The sequence below is a fragment of the Cupressus sempervirens genome, chromosome 10, assembly GCF_028749045.1.
Source record: "Cupressus sempervirens isolate cs-2001-9-10 chromosome 10, ASM2874904v1, whole genome shotgun sequence".
Taxonomy (NCBI): Eukaryota; Viridiplantae; Streptophyta; class Pinopsida; order Cupressales; family Cupressaceae; genus Cupressus; species Cupressus sempervirens.
Genome location: NC_143127.1, coordinates 20,335,016 through 20,355,497, shown reverse-complemented (window position 1 = coordinate 20,355,497; position 20,482 = coordinate 20,335,016). Strand labels below are relative to the sequence as shown.

The 20,482-nt window shown below is 33.6% G+C and overlaps 1 pseudogene; it reads right to left on the bottom strand.

Moving 5' to 3' along the window:
- Positions 1-1,103: 1,103 nt before the first annotated feature.
- LOC149532365 (serine carboxypeptidase-like 31 pseudogene) lies at positions 1,104-12,322 on the bottom strand (annotated as a pseudogene).
- Positions 12,323-20,482: the final 8,160 nt, after the last annotated feature.

Sequence of the window (20,482 nt, the reverse complement as noted above, 5' to 3'; positions counted from 1 at the left end):
ACTTTGAGCTCTATAAAATGGCATTTATATGTTATTAAAATAATATCATAAAAAATAGTAAGAGTTATTGAAATGCTAAGTTGTTCTAAAATAATTTGATTTCTTTAGTAATTGGATACAAACTAGTATAAAACATGCATTTTATTGGCATTTCCAATTGAAAAAGTGTGAGACCATATATAACTTAGTTAAAATGAATTTATCTAGGTCATATGTTTGAACAAAATTGATTTTTAGATAGAAATACTCAAATTCAGTCGTTCTGATAAGTCAGCCTGAATGGTGACATAGCATTGTACTTTTACCACCATGTCATCACCTCTGCCATGTGTTGCCTCATCACTATGTTTCTTTGGATAACTTCCTTGTATCTTTATTTTGCAACATAGTGACAACCATCAATTTCACCATGTGTTGCAATCTGGTGCATCACATCTTGCATGTTGCCATGTCATTTCCTCAAAATCTGCACCATGTATTAATCACCTAATCATCCATCTAGATGCTACATGTCATCTCTCCACTTGTCACTGAGCTGCCACATCATCATGCACATTATTCAAAATTTACTTCATGGTCCAATGAAGTTGGTTCCCACATGAGTATGCCTCCTTGTCATTAAGCATTGACCACTTAAGACAACTTATCCTTGAGTGTTTGGGTATATAAATACCAAAAAGTTACCTTGCCTTTTGAATGTCGGATATATATGTTTGCACTCTTCCTCCATAAAATGCCTATGTAAGAAATGAGAACCCTTACACTTTGGGGAGAGCTTATAGTGGAGACAAGTCTCTCTAACTTATGCCTATCGATGAGATTTGGTAAGCCATGTCTCAAAACACCATGTTGAAGCTCATTGAGGGTTCGAATTATGATCATTACCATTGGCTTCTTCCTTTTGAAAAAGGCATTACTCTCCTCGATTAGTACACTAGGACTTGGCATATGGTTTGAGGGATGTCTGACAACTTATTAGGAAATATTTGAAATAGTGTATTTCATCCTCGTGTGCAAACATGATAGAAAATCATTCCAACTTGGTTATTATCGCCTTGCCCTATTGATATTGTCCATTGTATTCTCATGGGCTTTGCAAGTCATTATTTGGGGAGACTTCTCCCTGAAAGAAATGAGGTGAAGAAAAACAAAGATTATTCTCTCTTAAAAAGTGGCATTGCATGGTTGACTCCTCTAAACATGGAGAATGTTAATTTTCCATAATCTTGAGTTCATCCACCTACCTGTCCCCCATAATACCATGCACTGGAACCCTTCCATCAATATCTCCACTGTAAAACCATATGTGAAGACCAACATCCATAAGCTTTTAATAGGATGACAAGACAAATGGTCATGTTTTGATCCAGTCATTGAAGATATCATAGTCACAGATGGTCCAATTCCTTAAGCGTGAGCCATTAAGGACATGAAGAAGCTTTTTGTGTTAGAAAAAATAGTCCACCAAGATAACGAAGAGGTGGGGTGAATCAATTATCCAATGATTAAAACATTTATCCACCTTAAATAAACTTAACCATTCAACCAAAGTAAACAACAACTATACAATCATGCACATACACAATTACACTAGATATGTTAACTAGGGAAACCCTTGATCAGAGAGTAAACCCTAGTGGGAATGATGCCCACAAGATGATGTACTAATATAAATATTCCTTGTTAGAGGATGGACCCTATTAGGATTCTATCACAACATTTAGTATATATGAGTCCATGTTAGGAGACTTTGAATCCCTGTTAGAAGATTACAACCCTGTTAAGAGTTATAGAAGATAGAAGGACCCACTATCCAAATAGCTTCTAGGTTAAGATCACCAAACTCACTATCCAACTAATCTTTCAACTATTCTTTATAGAATAATTGCATGTACTATACTTTAACTTCTTTTCTCTATCCTTTCACTGGACCAATCATTGTCAGACCCTGTAGACCAGGTCACGAACCTTAGATCCAAGTATCCAACTTCAAATCAAATAATAAAACCTTAGCAACGAGGTTTCCTTCACCTTTTCTCTACTCTGCTCAACTTTTTATTCTACTCTTTGTGTTTCCTACCATCATTCATACATCTCACACATTTATAATACATGATAAAGGAAAATGTCCTTTCTTTATACCAAATCCATAAAACAATTCCTTGAGTCAGTTGTTACACCTTCTCAATTAATTATTATAGGACCACATTAAGAACATGTTACACTTCGCAATAACATTAATCTTCCACATTGCAACTTAAATAACTTTCTATACATGTTTCATTATGATGAGCAAGCTTGGGCATGTCATCTCTAGAATGTCTTCTTCACAACTTTAACTTTGACTTCTTAGAATAACAACTCTACCAAGAGATATAACAAGTTTACCAAAAAATACCTCTGTAAACTCTATCTTAGAACAATCTTCACCAAAACTTGCATAACTTCTTCCAGACTTAATATCTTATGCTTTCAAGGTTAGCTTCATATACTAAACACTTATTATTATCTCCCTTTAACCTCAGTGAAAATGCTCAACTGTTTATCTGTACCAACTTGAACTTTCCACTGTTCTTCTGTTAGATACCATAAAAAATTGCTATGTTGACATCAATAACAAACATAGTCATGAATGTAACATATCATCATGATAATGATCTAATCATGTTTCTACAATACTCCCACATAGGAATATCATCAACATTCATGCTTCTAACAATCTCCCCCTTTGGCATTGATGGCAACATAGATGAAAAACATCTAGTTCCAAGAATACCAACTTTAAAAGAATATTAATCTTTCTTTTGAAAATTTTTTCATCAATCATTCTTCCATGTTGTACTTCTCCATGATGTACTTGTTTTTCATGTTGTACTTCTCCCCCATTGACATCAATGTCAAAGGTTTCAACAACCAACAATCTCTGCAACAACTATTTCTGAATAGCTCAATTGTCCAAAGACACTATTCAAAAACAACATCCAACAAGAGTCCTAGATGACTCTGTCCACCATAGATACTCCCCCATATAGGAAGCAATAGTATTTAGTCAAGAAAAATAATAGTGCTTTTCTACACTAGACTGATGCACTCTTGCATCATCTACTCTGATGTAGAAAGGGGCATAAGCCCCCACATAACTCACAAATACTGAAAAGTCTCTTTGGGAAGAGGCTTAGTGAAGATATCTTTAATCATCTCTTTAGTACTTACATACTCCAATCTAATCTCATTTTTTGGAACTTTTTCTCTCAACATGTGATACTTGATAGAAATGTGTTGAGTCTTAGAATGCAACACTGGATTCTTAGACATATTTACTATGCTTGTGTTGTCATAATGCATGACAATAGGTTCACTAAATTCTATCCTTATATCCTTCAACATCTTCTTCATCCAAACAAATTGATTATAATTGTTTGCTACTACAACATATTCTACTTTTGTTGTACTTTATAAGGTACAATCCTACCTCTTTCTTAGCCAAGAAACCAATCTTCCTCTAAGAAAGAAGGCTCCACCACTGGTGCTCTTTCTATCATCCATACTACATGCCAAATCAGCATCAGTATAAGTATATAGAGTGAAATCCTTAGATCTATCATAACATAATTCAAACTCTAGTGTTCCTTTTAGGTATCTAAATATCCTTTTGAGTATTGCATAATGTGCTTCTTTTGGGTCATCTTGAAATCTTGCAAAAATTCCAATTGCATTTGCTATATTCGATCTTGTGTGAGTTAGATATTACAATCCTCTAATCATATATTTGTACTTCTTCTACTCAATAGTAGGTGTCTCATCCTTTGTAGATAAGTTGTGTCTAGTTACCATAGCTATAGCAACAAGTTTACATATTTTCAAACCAAACCTATTCAGTATATCTTTCAAATACTTAGTTCAAGCAATAAAGAGTTTGAGCAATAAAGATTTCTTCTTTGTCCTACAAAATTTGTAATCCTATAAAATATTTCATCTCTCTTTTCATGCTCATTTCAAATTCCTTCTTCATTTCTTCTACAAACTTGTCACTTTCATTATCATTTCCTCCAAATACGATATCATCAAAAAATATTACCAAGATCATCAATCCATCATCAATTTCTTTCCAATAGAGATTATTGTCTACCATACCTTTGCTATATCCAATCTTTGTCAAATGCTTGTCCACCCTTGCATACCAAGTTTTGGGTGCTTGCTTCAAGACATACAATGCTTACTTCAATTTGGTTAATATTTCCTTGTCATCTATCAAAGAACAACCTTTAGGCTCTTCTATGATACTTCTTCAAATTCTCCATTCAAAAATGGTGACTTGACATCCATTTGATATACTCTAAATTTCTTATATGTTGCATATGCTAAGAATAACCTTATTGCTTCTATTCTTGCCACAAGAGCCTAGGTCTCATCATAGTCTATTCCTTCTTGCTATGAGTAACCTTTACATACCAATCTTGCTTTGTTCCTTATAACTTCACCTTTTTCATTCATCTTGTTTATGATTACCCATTTAGTTCCTATCACATTCTTGTCTGTTGGTCTAGGAACCAATTCCCATGTCTCATTCTTTACTATCTAATCCAATTCCTGTTTCGTAGATTGTTTCCAATAGTCATCTTTACATGCTCCATCTACATTCTTAGGCTCAACTTGGGATATCAAACATAGATCTTCATTGGTTCATCTTCTTTTCATCACACCTTTATCTCTACTTCCAATGATCTACTCGGGTGGATGATTCTTTGTCATATTCTTACCCAAAGTAGGAGTTGTTATCTCAACTATTGGCTCTATTGAAGGTTCTGAGCTTTTTTCCTCCCTCAGCTCTCCTTCATTTTTTAAATCATTATTAGTCTTAAAGAATACTTCATCATTCCTTGGTTTAGTAACAACATTCTCATCATCTAAATCATAATCAACTATTCTTTCTTGTATTCCGAATTTCTCATCAACTCTCACATTTTCACTTTCCATAATAGTCTTAGATCTTAGATTATAACATCTATAAGCCTTTCTTTTCAATTAATAACCAAGAAACATTCCTTCATCACTTGTAGCATCAGACTTACTAATATCATCATCTCTTTTGATATAACACTTACTGCCAAAAATTCTAAAATATTTAGCTATAGGTGAGTGACCAAACCATAGTTCATAAGGAGTCTTGTTTGTACCTTTCCTAACTTGCATTTTGTTCATAGTGTAGACTTCTATATTCATAGCTTCTCTCCAAAACATCTTGGATAAATCATTTTTAGCTAACATAGCTCTTGCTACTTCTATTACTGATCTATTTCTTCTCTCTACTAAACCATTCTGTTCAAGGGTTCTCATAGTAGATAATTGTCTTCTAATTCCATTAGGTTCACAAAAGATGTTAAACTCATTTGAAGTAAATTCTCCTCCTCTATCCGATCTTAAACATTTAGTCTTCATACCTGATTCATTCTCAACTCTATTCTTGAATACCTTGAACTTATCAAATGCCTCAAATTTTTCTTTAAGAAATGCAACCCACATCATTCTAGAAAAGTCATCAACTAAAATCATGAAATACCTTTCACCATAGAATCATTTAGTCTTCATAGGACTACTAAGATTTGTATGTACAATCTCCAATTTTTCTATAGTAGTAAAGTTCTTGGTGGGAAAAGAAGTTATGTTATGCTTTTCCAAGACACACTCCTTGTAAATTGTGTTAGTAGGCTTTACAATCTTAGGAAAATCTCTAACTACAAACATACTACTAGTCTTCACAATACCGTCAAAGTTTATATGAAAAAATCTCTTATTCCATAACCAATTGTCATCAACCTTTGCAACCAAACATGTCATTTTAGTAGGATTCAACTGAAATACATCACCTCTAGATCTATTCCTATTCCAATTACCTTTCCATCTTTGTCTCTCATCATGCATGTTTTCTCTGTAAACTATAATTGATAACCTTTATCCACTAGTTATCCAACACTCAAAAGATTGTGCTTCAAACCATCAACAAAATATACATTCTCAGTGTTAGTCTTACCATCAAGAGTTATAGATCCAATACCTTTAACTTGGCATGTGTTTCCAACTCTAACAATGCCTCCATCATGACTTTTGAAGTTAACAACTTGTTCATATCACCAGTCATATGATGTGAACAACCACTATCAATTATCCAATTAGATTTCTTTTCAACCTATGGCACCAAAGCCATTTTCTCTAGAATTTCTTCTTTAATAGCTACAAATTCAATTTCATCATCAATAGCACTTACTATTTGTTCATCAGAATTGTCTTCTTCATTTGCATACAAACATTCTCTACCTCTTTTAGGTTTGAAATTACTTCATACTTTTTCTCTCTTTTAGGACACTTAGATGCATAATGACCAAATTCATTACAAGTCCAACATTTGAAGATTTTCTTACCATCTTTTTCTCTTCTTACTAGAAGGGCTACTCCTTCTTCAACCTTTTTGTCCTCATCAGATCTGTTGCTGCTAGAAAAATCTCCTCTAGCACTTGTGATCTTTGATCAACTAGGTTGAATATTCAAGGCAATAAAAGTTGTTTCTATTCTGCTCAATTCTCTAGACTATCTAAGCTCCTTCTCAACTACTTCAAGTCTTCCAAGTAATGTTTCCTTTGTGAAATCTTTGGTACAAGATATCAATAGTTGTATCATTTGAACTATTGGCTTAAATGGTGGTGTTAAAATCTTCAATATCTTCCATATCACCTCATCATCTTGCTTGGTTCCTCCTTGAGATCTAATACTTACAATGATCTCTAATATTTTTCCTACAAATGTTCTTATAGATTCATCTTCTAGCATTTTAGCATCTTGAAATGCACAAATCCAACTTTGTAACCTTAATTTCTTAAATTGTTCATCTTCTTCAAAGTTATTTTCCAAATCTTTCAAAATCATATGAGAAGTAACAAGTGACTTTACCTGGTTGTACTCAATTTTGGGAAGTGTGGATAATAATTCTTCTCTAGCTCTCATGTCACACATGAAAATTTCCCTTTCTTCCTTGGTACAAGTTTCCAAATATTTCTCAACAATGATTATCTTTTCTAATTTTTTCAAGATCCAATATCCTAGACCCATACATAGTAGATGTGTCTTCATCTTTTCCTTCCAACTATCATAATTTGTTCCATTGAACTTTGGACTATCCTTTCTGAATATGTTCTCCATGGATCTCCCAAAGTTGTTAAACTTTATCTTCAAGGACTTGATGCTTTGATACCAATTGTTAGAAACAATAGTCCACCAATATAACTAAGGTGGGGGGAGTGAATCAATTATCCAATGATTAAAACATTTATCCACCTTAAATAAACTTAACCATTCAACCATAGTAAACAACAATCATACAAAGATGTACATACACAATTACACCAGATATGTTAACTAGGGAAACCCTTTATCAAAGGAAAAATCACGGTGGGAATGATGCCCATAAGATAACATACTAATATAAATATTCCTTGTTATAGGATGGACCTTTTAGGAGTCTATTACAACATTTAGTACATATGAGTCCCTGTTAGGAGACTTTGAATCCTTGTTAGAAGATTCCAACCCTATTAGAAGTTGTAGAAGATAGGAGAACCCATTGTCCAAACAACTTCTAGGGCAAGATCATCGAACTCACTATCCAAATGATCTCTCAACTATTCCTTGTAGAATTATTGTATGTACTATACTTTAACTTATTTCCTCTATCCTGTCAACTAGACCAATTATTGTTAGACCTTGTAGACCAGGTCTCGAACCTCAAATCCAAGTATCCAACTTCAGAGCACACAATAAAACCTTAGAAATGAAGTTTCCTTCACCTTTGCTCTACTCTACTCAACTTTGCATTCCACTTTTTGTGCTACTTACCATCATTCATACATCTCACACATTCATCATACATGATAAAGTAAAATTTTCTTCCTTTATACCAAATCCATAAAACAATTTCCTGAGTTAGTTGTTACACCTTCTCAATCAATTATTATAGGACCACATTAAGAATACGTTACACTTAGCAATAACATTAATCTTTCACCTTGCAACTTAAATAACTTTCTATACACATACCATAATGATTAGAAAGCTTGGCCACGTCATATCCAAAATGTCTTCTTCACATCTTTAACTTCGGCTTCTTAGAATAACATCTCTGCTAAGAAATATAACAAGTTTACAAGAACATGCCTTTGTAAACTCTATCTTAGAACAATCTTCAACAAAACTTGCATAACTTCTTCTAGAATTAATATCTTATGCTTTTGAGGTTAGCTGCATATACTAGAAACTTAGTAGTATCTCCCTTTAACCTCGTGTAGTGAAAATGCTCAACTGTCTATCTACACCAACTTGATCTTTTTGTTGGTCTTATTTCAGATACCACAAAAAACTACTATGTTGACATCGATGAAAAATATAGTCATGAATGTAACATATCATCATGATAATGATCTAATCATGTTTCTACAATACTCCCCCATAGGAATATCATTAGCATTAATGCTTCCAACATTCTGAACATCATATGAGTTGTAGTAGACTATGACATAGTCATCAAGACAAGTATCATATCCACCAACCTTCTCCCTCATGTTCTCGTTAGCTGAATACTTGAACTGGACTCCTCCATGTTTAGCATTTGTTGTGATGTTTTTGCGAGTCCATGTAGGAGTGTAGAGACTATAAATGCTTATCTTACCAAATTCAACAAAAACTTCATCTACCGTATCAATGTAGTTTTTTTTTATCAAATGTATTGTTAGAAAAGAAATCATAGTAATCTAAAATCATTTGATGAGTTTCATCGGACATAGCAGCATGGCTTCATGAAAAATCCATTTGGCCTTGCCAATCATAGGCATCATATGTCTTTGGATTTTCCACTACAAAACCTTTAATATTTATATAAAGACTCTTTGAGGAGATTTTATTTTGATTGTATATAAATTCTACAAATTCAGATACATATTTCCCTGCATAACTTTCTCCTGCAAGAAAGAAAACATGTGTTCTATACTATGGGTAAATTTGATGAAGGGTGTTCCCCTTAATACCATAAACCATAATAGAAAGCAAAGAAACAATAGCAAATGCTAGAACAAAATATGGACTTCTTATTTGTGTCACAAATGTGGAATTACAAAATTTAAAAGTACAATATGCTTACCCACATGGGCCCCTTCATTACAATAATTTGCAAGACAAGCTACAAACTATCACCTAGAGAAATTCTAGACAATGTTTGGGCCTTTATTAAATAGGTATGAACTTGTCTATTCAACTCTTTACTTTCTATTGGTGTCATTTTGTGCACTTTGGAAAACTAGCTCCTAGAACCAAATCCATCTGGTGACTGATCTTCCTCATTGGGGGTAATCCATTAGGTACATTATCTTATACAATATCAAAAAACTCTCCCAACAAATCTGCAACCTCTGCAGGCACCTCCTCTACTTCTTCTTTAGTATCTTTTGGAATTATGGAAAAACACATATGCTCATGCTTCATACCTTTGAGAAACTCTTTTCCATCAACAAAACATATTCTAGCAGCACTACATACATTTTCTTCTTTATCCTTCAATGGCTTCAACTTATGCTTCATTCCATCCTTGGTTAGAGTGTAGGTATTTTCTTGCCCATCATGTACAACATGCCTGTCAAACTATAATGGCCTACCCAACAACATATGACATATCTCCATAGGTATGACATCACATAGTACCTCATCCTAGTAGCTTCCAATCTTGAACTTCACAGAGCACTGCTTATTGACCATGATCTTGTGGTCATCTTGCACCTAAGAAATATAGTATGGATGCGAGTGTTTTTGTCCCTTTAGCCTCAACTTGGTGAACATCATTTCTGACCCAAGCTTATCAATACTTCCACCATCAATGATCACATCACGACACTTATCTTCACATCTACACCTTGTACGAAATAAACTCCTTCTTTTACCAGTTCATTTTCACCACTAAGTAGGATTCTTCTATTAACTAGGAATTCTCCTCTTTCAACATCTTCAAAATGTGAGGATCTGGCATCTTCACCAATGTGTGCAACTTTGGTCTGGCCTTATGTTCTTTGATTTGTCCTTCCTTGGAACTGGGAACATTCAAATGCTCCATGCCCTTCTCCTCCATAGTGTAAACATTTCCCATAGAAGCCTCCTCATCCAGATCCTTTTCCTCTACCTCTTCCTCTCTAATCTCTACTGTTTTGATCATGGAACTGATTGGAATTGTTTCCCCTTTGGTTTTGACTACTACTTCCATCCTCATCCTTGTTCTTTTGATCATCATTACAACCTCCATAAGATTGTCTGCCAGATCTTCCACCACGACCTCTTCCACTATTATTGTTATCAAACTTTTTGCTTAGTTTCTTGTCAATCCTTAGGGAAAACTAGTATGCTTCCTCAATACTATTCACTCAAAAAAAAATTATCTCATCTTGAATTCTTGGTCATAACCCATTAAGATAAGGAACAACTTTCTCCTTATCAGCTTATGCATGGCTAGTTTTAATGAGAACTCGGTAGAACTATTTATTATACTCTTGAATAGATTTTCTCACTTGCTTCAGCCCTTGCATTTTCTTCAATAGATCAAGCTTATAATCTATGGGAATGAACTATCACTTCATTTTATCTACCATCTGATCCCATCTATTGATTTTTTCCTTTTCTCTTTTATTTCGATCCAATTGGATCTCCTACCACCAGATCTTTGCATAACCCTTTAGTTTCACCTTGACAAACTTTACCCTATCTGGATCTTCAATATCTTCATATTCAAAGTACTCTTCCAATTCATTGATCCAATCAATCAATTCTTTTTGGTTGAGATTTCTTGAAAATGTGGGAACATCAAACTTAGGTCTTTTTCCAATACTAGAAATGGCCCTAAAAAGATTTGCCTCCTCTAGGTTAAGAACTTCCTCTACTGTGTTTGGGTCCATGTTTCCTTCTTCTTCTCTTTCATCCACACTTTCATCATCTCCTATGGCAAGATTCATTCCTCTAAAAATCTATTCTTACATCACTTGCATTTGTCTCTTGAGGGTTCTAAAATCCTTAGGTGTAACACCTTCAATTCTTCCACCATGCTCTCTTTGTGGAGGCATTTTTTTTCTTCTATTAAAACCCTAGTATAAACTGCCTCACAATCGATGATCTATCTACATGTACAACCCAAACTATGGTCCTAGTGTGAACTACCTCACAGTCAGTGATCTATCCACACACTCAAAAACTCTAGCTTTAATGCCACTTGATGAAGGGTGCTCCCCTTAATACCATAAACCATAACAAAGAAACAAAGAAACACCAACAAATGCAAGAACAAAATATGGACTTCTTATTTGCGCTGCAAATGCAAAATTATAGAATTTACCAATACAACATGCTAACCCACATGGGTGCCTTCATTACAATAATTTGCAAGACAAGTGATGAACTATCACCCAAAGTTGTTCTAGATAGTGTTTGGGTCTTTCTTAAATAGGCAATTTTATGTCACCTGGAAAGGTTCTAGACATTGAAACTTAATACCTAGGGCCGATGGACCCTAACAATACATATAAAGTTGGCCAAATACATCTTTGACAATTATTTTAGATATTTTTGGTAGCCCAACTTAGAAAGGCCATAACTCATGAACCGTTGCTCTAATTGGCTATTATAACCACTTTTTAGAAATGCCAGCTTCTGATCTATAGGATCAAAATTGCACAAGTGCCCTTTCATCGAGTTTTTAGACCTCATCTGGGAACTCTAAGGCCTCCAATGGTGAGCCTAAAGATTTTTTTGCAAATATTTCTATCAAAAATCTGTAATAACTTCTATGATACTTAAGTTGGAGCAATGAGATTTTTATGGTAGGCTTACAACTCTAAAATGAACCTTCATGTAGAAAATGAGAACATTCTAAGCTTATATGAAAAACTTACTAAAAATAACAAGTTCCCATAAATAGTAACCACCCTATCTACTAGTTCATATTAAAATAGAAAATATTGAAAAGAAAATATTTTTGGGTGATCCAATATTGCTCTTGTATCAAAATTTTAAACTAGTTTTTGAGGAACCTATATTTATCCTAACAAATGATGGTATCATTTAAAGACTTCTAAATAGATGTTTCATTGGAGTAAGAAAATCCCACTCCAATTGGAGACTCATGAAATAATACATTGGCTTCTCTATTCCATGAGTACTCATTGAAAGAAAGAGTTTTCCCATATGAATTTATGATGAAAGGTCCAATTTCTTGAGTTGCTCCATTTGGGTTGGAGAAGTGCATCTCAGAGTAGCAATCAGATCATGCTTATCAAGCTTTAACATATGCATCCTCATGCACTTAGGAGTCTACATAAAAATTTCCCATGACCTTCCCATAATTTCAATGCAGTGATCACATCACTTCCATTGGCAAATCAAAAGATCAATTTAGTATTTCTCCACTAAAACTCTTGGCCTATAAATTGTGTTCAGCTATCATTTTAGATTTAAAGGGAATGAAAGAAGTCACAAATCCAAAGTGGATTCTTCAATATAGAAACCTTTTTATTTTCAAGCACAAGTCATATCTACTTGTAATCTCCATGATTCTCAATTGTGTACATTCCTTTTACTCAAGCTTGACAAGCTCTTATTCCAACACACTACAACCTCTTTTAAACATTTTGAATCCTACAATATCATCTTGTCAAATCTGATAAGATTGGTTAGGTCCCAAAGTGAGTTTGGCTAAAAAAAATTACATTTTCAAACAACTAACATTTCATGTTGATCTATTCAACTCCTCATTTTGATTAGATTTAAACATGATTACTGTCTGAAAACTTTTAAATCTCTTTTTAACACTTTCTACAAACTATGATTTTTTGACAGTAAGACCTATGAGCTAACTTTAAAAATTGATTAAATCAAACAATCTGACCCTAAAAAGAAGCTTATTGATTCTTTGTTCCACATTCTTATAGCTTTTTAGATTTTGTCTTATGACAACATCTGGGTCAAAAGATATTGACTATCAAATTTGCTCACTTGAAACTACCTACAAACAAACATGTTAGAAAATAATAAAGTGTGTTTGATTTTGCCTTTGAAAATAGGTCAAACAATCACTTTGAGGCATGAAAATTGGGGCATTAGTTTAATACCATGAAGAGAGTATAAATCTGTGATTTGGGCTCATGACGATTAATAGGAGAAATTTGGGAAATGTTCAAAGTGGGGCACTTGGATTTGCAGAACTAGGAACACTAGTAGAACAATATTTTTTACAAATGGAATGGACCTAGGAAAGTGTGTAGACGGATTCATCAAGACTTAAAAATTGGAACACTTAGAGTATCTTCAAATTAGAACATAGTGGTACAACTAGTTTGGTCTCATCTATCATAGATTTAGAGTTATGACATCTTGAATAGGGCTACTGATCAATCTGTACTTTTGGACACCAGCAAAACTTCAAAACTTGCATTTGGAATCACATTTGAAAACTAGTCAAACGAATTCATCATAGGCTCAAATTTGGAACATAGCTTGTATCTAACCCCTATAATGTAATGTAAAAGGAAATTTCTCATTTTGACAAATTGGTCAAAGTTATAACTAGTCAAATAGGGCTTCCCAACATTTTGAGATATATGCATCAGCATGACAATAGTAAACAACTCGCTTTGAGTGATTCAAAACCTAGTCAAAACATATCAAAATGACTTGAAATATAAAATATAGGTTATTTTTATGTCTAATAAACACTCCCAAAGTGGTGAGTCATGAAACTTTACCGGGTGCAAGATATTCAATTGCAAACTAGGCTTCCTGTCATTGTTTTACACTAAGGCAAAAATGCAGATTTGAACGATGCTCAAAATGAAACTTCATGAAATGATTCAGAATGGAAATTTATCATCATGGGATGCATGCATATGCTAAATTTAAGGTGCTAGAAAAATTAAACACTTCATAGCCCTCAAAATGGCAGTTGAGAACACATGCAAGAAAAGTGCTTATAGGGGGTCAATTAGACTCAAAATTTAGGATGGTACTCAAAATCAAGGCTTCAATTTTGAGTCCCAACATCTTGAATCCAATATTGTTCAGTTGTTCCACACTTAGAAGATTGTGTCTCAGTAGTTCAATCTAGTAGACATTGTCACATCTGATTCCATCAGTCAATGCAATGCAACCTTTTCCCTTCACATAACATGGTTCATTATTTCCAATTTTGATACTTCCACCATCATAGTGCTCCAAGTGCTCAAACTTTTTTTTACCAGCCATGTGATGAGAACAAACACTATCTATTATCCATGTATCACTCTTTCTTACATGAGAAATAAGTTCCATCTTTTCATATCATCATCATCTGATTCATCTTTAATAGCAATATATACCATATCATCTTCATTATCACTATCAGAATCTTTAGCAATATAACAAGATTTCTTACCTTTGTCTTTCTAGTCTTTGTAGCTTTTGAAATCTTTCTGGCCTTTGAACTTGTTGGATTTTTTGTCATCTTTACATTCCTTGTTTGGACACCTTGCAACAATGTGACCAACTTCTTTGCAAGAAAAACAAATGAATGGAAATTTTCCTTTATATTTACCTTTAACTTTTGGTAACCTCCTTGCAAGTACAGATTCAATGGCTTTAAGATCATCATCAGGTTCTTCTTCTTCTTCACTATCAGACTATTTTCCTTTTGAGTTTCTTCCCTTTTTGTGAAGGGTTAGTTTTTCTTGGAATGTTGATTCTATGTTCTGAGATTTAGGATGATTGTTATCAAAGTTATCCAGCTCAAAAGTTGTTAACCTTCCCATTATTGCATCCAAAGTAATATCATTTTTGGGAGCACATCTCATCTCTTGAATATCTAAAACTCTAATAGCATAAATAGGAAGAAGAGTTCTTAATACCTTGTTGACTATTGTTGCATCTTCAATTTTTTTCTCATAAGGCTCTAATTGCACTCACACTTGCTTTGATTATTTTACTATATTTTGTAATGTTTTTATCTTGTGTCATCTTTATCTAATCAAATTGGCCTCTTAAAATTTTTACTTTGGCTAACCTCACATTGTCATCTCCTCCAGAGATTTATTGTAGCTTGTTCAACATTTCATGAGTAGTAGGACAATCTTTGACTTCATCAAATTTAGCATACTTGAGAGAAGAAGTCATGTCAATCATCATCGTGTTGTGATTCTTTTAAGGATTAGGAGGTGATACATATTGGTTTCCTAGGAATTTTAGGCATTTGTCTCCAATTGTTCCCAAATCCATCCTCATGAGTTCCTTCCATGCTTTGAAGTTATCTCTATTCAACTTGGGAATCTCTCTTTTGTAAAACATCTTGATCTTTATCTTAGGTCCTTGAAACCTTCTCTGCAAGCACCAACAACTATTATACCAATTTTTGTAAATATGAGGATTAACTGAGAGGGGAGGGGTGAATCAGTTGCCAATAAAACAATTCCAAATCTCTTATAACACACAGCTTGGTTGAACTAGAAATCCATTATAACTTGGTTAACAAAGGAATCTAGAAATATTAATGTTCATTAACCTTCAATAACTTAGTTTCAAAAAGATAAAGCAATAAGCAAATAACATGAACACATCAGACACTAAGATTTAACTTGGAAACCCAATTTGGGAAAACCACCAATGCAAATAGTTACAAATTTTCACTCTTCTAAAGTAAGCCATGTTACAAGCCAACCCTATTAAAGGTTACAAAACACACTATTAGGTGTGGCCCTATTAAAGGATTTAAATCACCCTATTAGGAGTGACCTTTTTAGAGTTCCTAAGACAATTCAATCTAGAAATACCACCTTGCTAGAGGATTTAGAAAATGATTGTTAAGTCAACTTTGTTAAGATATTTTTTCACTACTACAATTTAACAATGATTGACCTAATTTATGAAGCAACTAGATTGCAGATTTAGATCATTATTCTAATTTATCCTTTGGATCCTTCTTTATCAAAATATTCTTTTTAGCTCCTTGGATATTCTTCATTTAATCATATATCCTTCTTAATTTGCATCTTATCTTCTTTGAAAAGTTTTTTTTTCATCCCATAACTTGACCTTTTATATATATGAAATACAATGTCAAGTCATCTTGAATACCCTTACAAATAAAAAATTAGCATCCATTAAGATGGCTTGCCTAAACAAAATAAATAAAGAAAATTATTTTATATAGGTTGGCTTGAACTAAAAATGAGTCACATGGTTACAACTGAGCTCCTTGGTAATTGACCTAACTCGGTTTACACTAAACTTCTTTGGTGACCATCCTAGCTCTGCTTCAATTGGATCACTCAACTTGTCTTCTAGTCAGCTGATACAGGAGTCTTCTGAGCTTAGTTCCAACTGGAAGTGTTTAGTTAGAGTATAACATTTGTGTGACATCAATGACAATATACAATTGAATAATTATTATCAACACATCCCTACCTATGATATTGATAATCCCCTTTCCTTAGATATCATTCTTTTTCTATTTTGTAGCATGTTGAGATACGTCATATTGAGACTTGTAATGGTAAAGATGGTCCTATGATTCATGTTAGGACTTCCCAAACTATAAGTAGTGGTTTTTTTCATAATTATAGGCTTATAGCTAAGTTTTTCATATGTAGTTTCAGGAACAAAGCTTTGCAATGGTATTACTCTTTTCCCCCTTATTCTATCGATTCCTTTCAAATGCTCACTAAAATTTTCATTTAGTAAGTTCAAATTAATATTAGTTTGCAAATTCTTTTGAGTGATTTAATGCATTGCAAGAAAAAAGTTAGAGAAAAAATGAGTGACTTTATATTCATAGATTCAAACACATGTATGCTCAAATATCTTATCTTGTAATTGATCATGACATTTAACCTATCTTCATTTCTAACTTGCAAAAAGACATTAGAGATAGGATTCTCCTTATTTAGTACACTCCATTTTCACATCTTTGTGCAATGATTCACCATTATCAATTATAAGTCAGCCAACTTGAGAGCTCTACTCCAATGGCTCATGGTACTATTTATAAGGGCAACACCATTGTTGATCAAAATAAGCTCTCTAAACCTAGAAACTACATAAAAATCAATAAATCAACAAACGCAGTTGATGATCAAGTCACTACTACATCTAAAGGTACAACTACTCTTTCCTCTATATATCATCATAATTGTAAATACACTTCTTTATATGAACCTTTGCCTATGGTGATGATGAAGTTGATTCATGTTAAGATCCTTAAACTTCCTCCTCTTTGACCTATTGATGCTACCAAACAAATGTTTAAATCAAAATATTTTTTGTCAATACCATCATCAACTTAGTCATGATACTCAAAAGTGTTTTTGTTTTAAGAATTTTATTTGGGATCTTATTGATTCTAATGATATATATATTTGTGTGTGTGTGTGTGTTGATGTTGAGGTTAATAGTACAAAAAAATCCATAGTACCTCAAAATCATAACTTGGAAATTTACACCAACCCTTTGCCTTCACATTTAACAAATGTCTTTAATAAACCTTCTTCTAATATTACTAATATTAGTTATGATGATAAGGTAGAAGAATTTACTCATATGTTGAGTCTCAACCATTAGTGTTACCTTCACCTAAACCTAAACCTTCACTTCATATCACCTTTGATCATTTCAATATGTTCAAAGCACCTAATGGTCCTCTTTACATTATTTCTTTGGTTGTTGGTATCTCTAACCATTATTGTCTATTAGTGTCAACCACTTTATTCATTTACAAGGTAGAGTTAGGTGATCATCACTATGGCTGATCTACTCTATATAGGTCAAGTCATGTACAGAAGCAAGTATGTATCAAGCTCTATAACAGTTGAGTAAGTTTTTGGTCATAGAGTATTTTGTAAACAAGTCGAGCTCATCAGCGATTGAGCAAGTCATCAAGGACTAAGAAAATTCCAAGTACACAAGCATCAAGTTATATCGTATGTGTCATGTACAACACATGTCGAGCATCAAAGGGATAATATAGACCAAGCAATACAAATTTTACATAAAAATCATGAATGGAATAGAGTTTTAGGCAAAATAGCTCTCAAGACAACTTGGAAGGAATATTTAAGTTTTGAAGAGGTTGTTATAGAATATTTAGTACTTACAAAGGTTGTTACAAAACATTTACATGATGTGGATCACAAATCCCTATGTTGTGTGTTCTACTATCAAGATCAAGTGGCAAAACATGGAACCATTTAGAAAATGGCTTACGAACTAGTTTAAATAGTGATGATCTTAATCAAGATTGTAAGCATGCAAAGTAAGAGAAAAGGCAGATAGGTTATTGCATGTGAATAGGAAGAATTGAGAAGATTAGAAGTCATTGAAGGGTTATGCTATCATCTAATAGACCAAGTGACCTAGTCATGTAAATAAAGTGAAAGGAAAAGGCAAGTGATATCATAGTAGAGGATAGGATCAAATAGCAAGGAGGATACTCAAAATCATCTTGTAGAGAAAATTGAGAGTCAGGTACTAAATCAGTTTAAATAGACTTGAATTAGGGGAAATCTCTTAATAGAGTGGTCTTAACAGATCTATTTAAATCTCCTAACAAAATCCTTACTTAGTTGTAAGTATCTAAATCATATAACAAGGTGAGACCTGTCATTCTCTTAATCTTTTAATAGGGTAGACCCCTCATAGGGTAGATCATATTTTATGGTAAAATATTGTAACCTTAAATGGTTAACTGTATTACTACAGTAGTGAAGATTTGTGGGTGTCATCCCCACCCCAATTTTACCTTCACCTTGGAGGGTTTTTGGGTAAGAAATATTGTGTTATGTATTTTATTTTCATGCATGTGATTGATCATATTTATATGTTACAACAGATTTAGGTGTGAATGAATTGGTGAAAAGTTATAAAGTGTTAAAGATTCTTATTCTCACCCCCCCCCCCCCCTTAGTATCAAGTTTATCCTATTTACTCTTCCATAAATCAATAATTTATCACATCCCTACACATGGTGTTTTGATTGATCTTTTTTCCTCTATGAATATTATTGTTGACCCTAAAGGAAATCAAAATATTGTTAGTTAGTGCAAAACACGTAGTCATCTAGAAGGTAGAGTTGGTTGGCCAACACTAGGATTGAGACACTTTATATAGGTCAAGCTATGTAAAGAAGAAGTGTATACATTCAATTTTTTCTAAGCAGTAGTGACTAGTGATAAAATCAATGGTCATCGAGTATACAATGGTTGTCGAGTTATAGAAGAGGAAACACATGAGTTGATTGATATAGAGGTCGAGAAATACATTAGAAGTTGGGGACGATATGTGTCCAAGGATAACATAAAGAACAAGCATGACTAAGCATTAGGAAGGTATATATGTCAAGTTAGATAGTGTACACCAAAGTAATCCAAGTGAGTCAAGCAAGAAAGAATGTTAACATGAAATAACCAAGTTCCAAGAGGGTACACCAAAGTAGAAAAAAAAGCTGACAAAGTATTTGAAAGGGGAAAGCAAAGAAAACCCCTTGTGAGTATTATTAATGAAGGAAAAAGTCTAAGAAAGGGAGAGAGAGAGAGAGAGAGAGAGAGAGAGAGAGAGAGAGAGAGAGAGAGAGAGAGAGAGAGAGAGAGAGAGAGAGAGAGAGTTGGAGAGCATGACTAAGCATTAGGAAGGTATATATGTCAAGTTAGATAGTTTACACCAAAGTAATCCAAGTGAGTCAAGCAAGAAAGAATGTTAACAAGAAATAACCAAGTTCCAAGAGGGTACACCAAAGTAGAGAAACAAAGCTGACAAAGTATTTGAAAGGGGAAAGCAAAGAAAACCCCTTGTGAGTATTATCAATGAAGGAAAAAGTCTAAGAAGGGGAGAGAGAGAGAGAGAGAGAGAGAGAGAGAGAGAGAGAGAGAGAGAGAGAGAGTTGGAGCAAAATAGCTCATTACAATAACATCAATGTGATGTGTGAAAAAGAATGAGAAGGAAGCATCTCTTTTATAGAGATGAGAAAGGATTCACATTTGTAACTCCAACTTCTATGAATGCCACATTAATAATAAGTGTGTGCAAAGTGTCAAGGTCCTCTTAAGGAGGATGAATTAAGAAATGAGTTATCCTGACATGTGAACTAGAGGGCAAGTAAATGACATCTCCTCCACATGTGTATAAGAGGATAAAATACATGTAGGGATCCTTGGAATATCCCCAATTAAATACATACAAGGAAAGATTAATATTTCTAATGCCTCCCCTTAATCTTTACTTGGGGAGTTTACATCAAGGGGTTGTAAAACCAAATATTTACAATGAAATTGAAATCTCTCTTTAGAGAGTGGCTTTGTCAAAATATCAGCCACTTTATCTTCAACCTTGCAATAAAGGAGTGTAACTTGATTGCCTTCAACTTTTTCTCTAATGAAGTGATGTTGGACAGAAA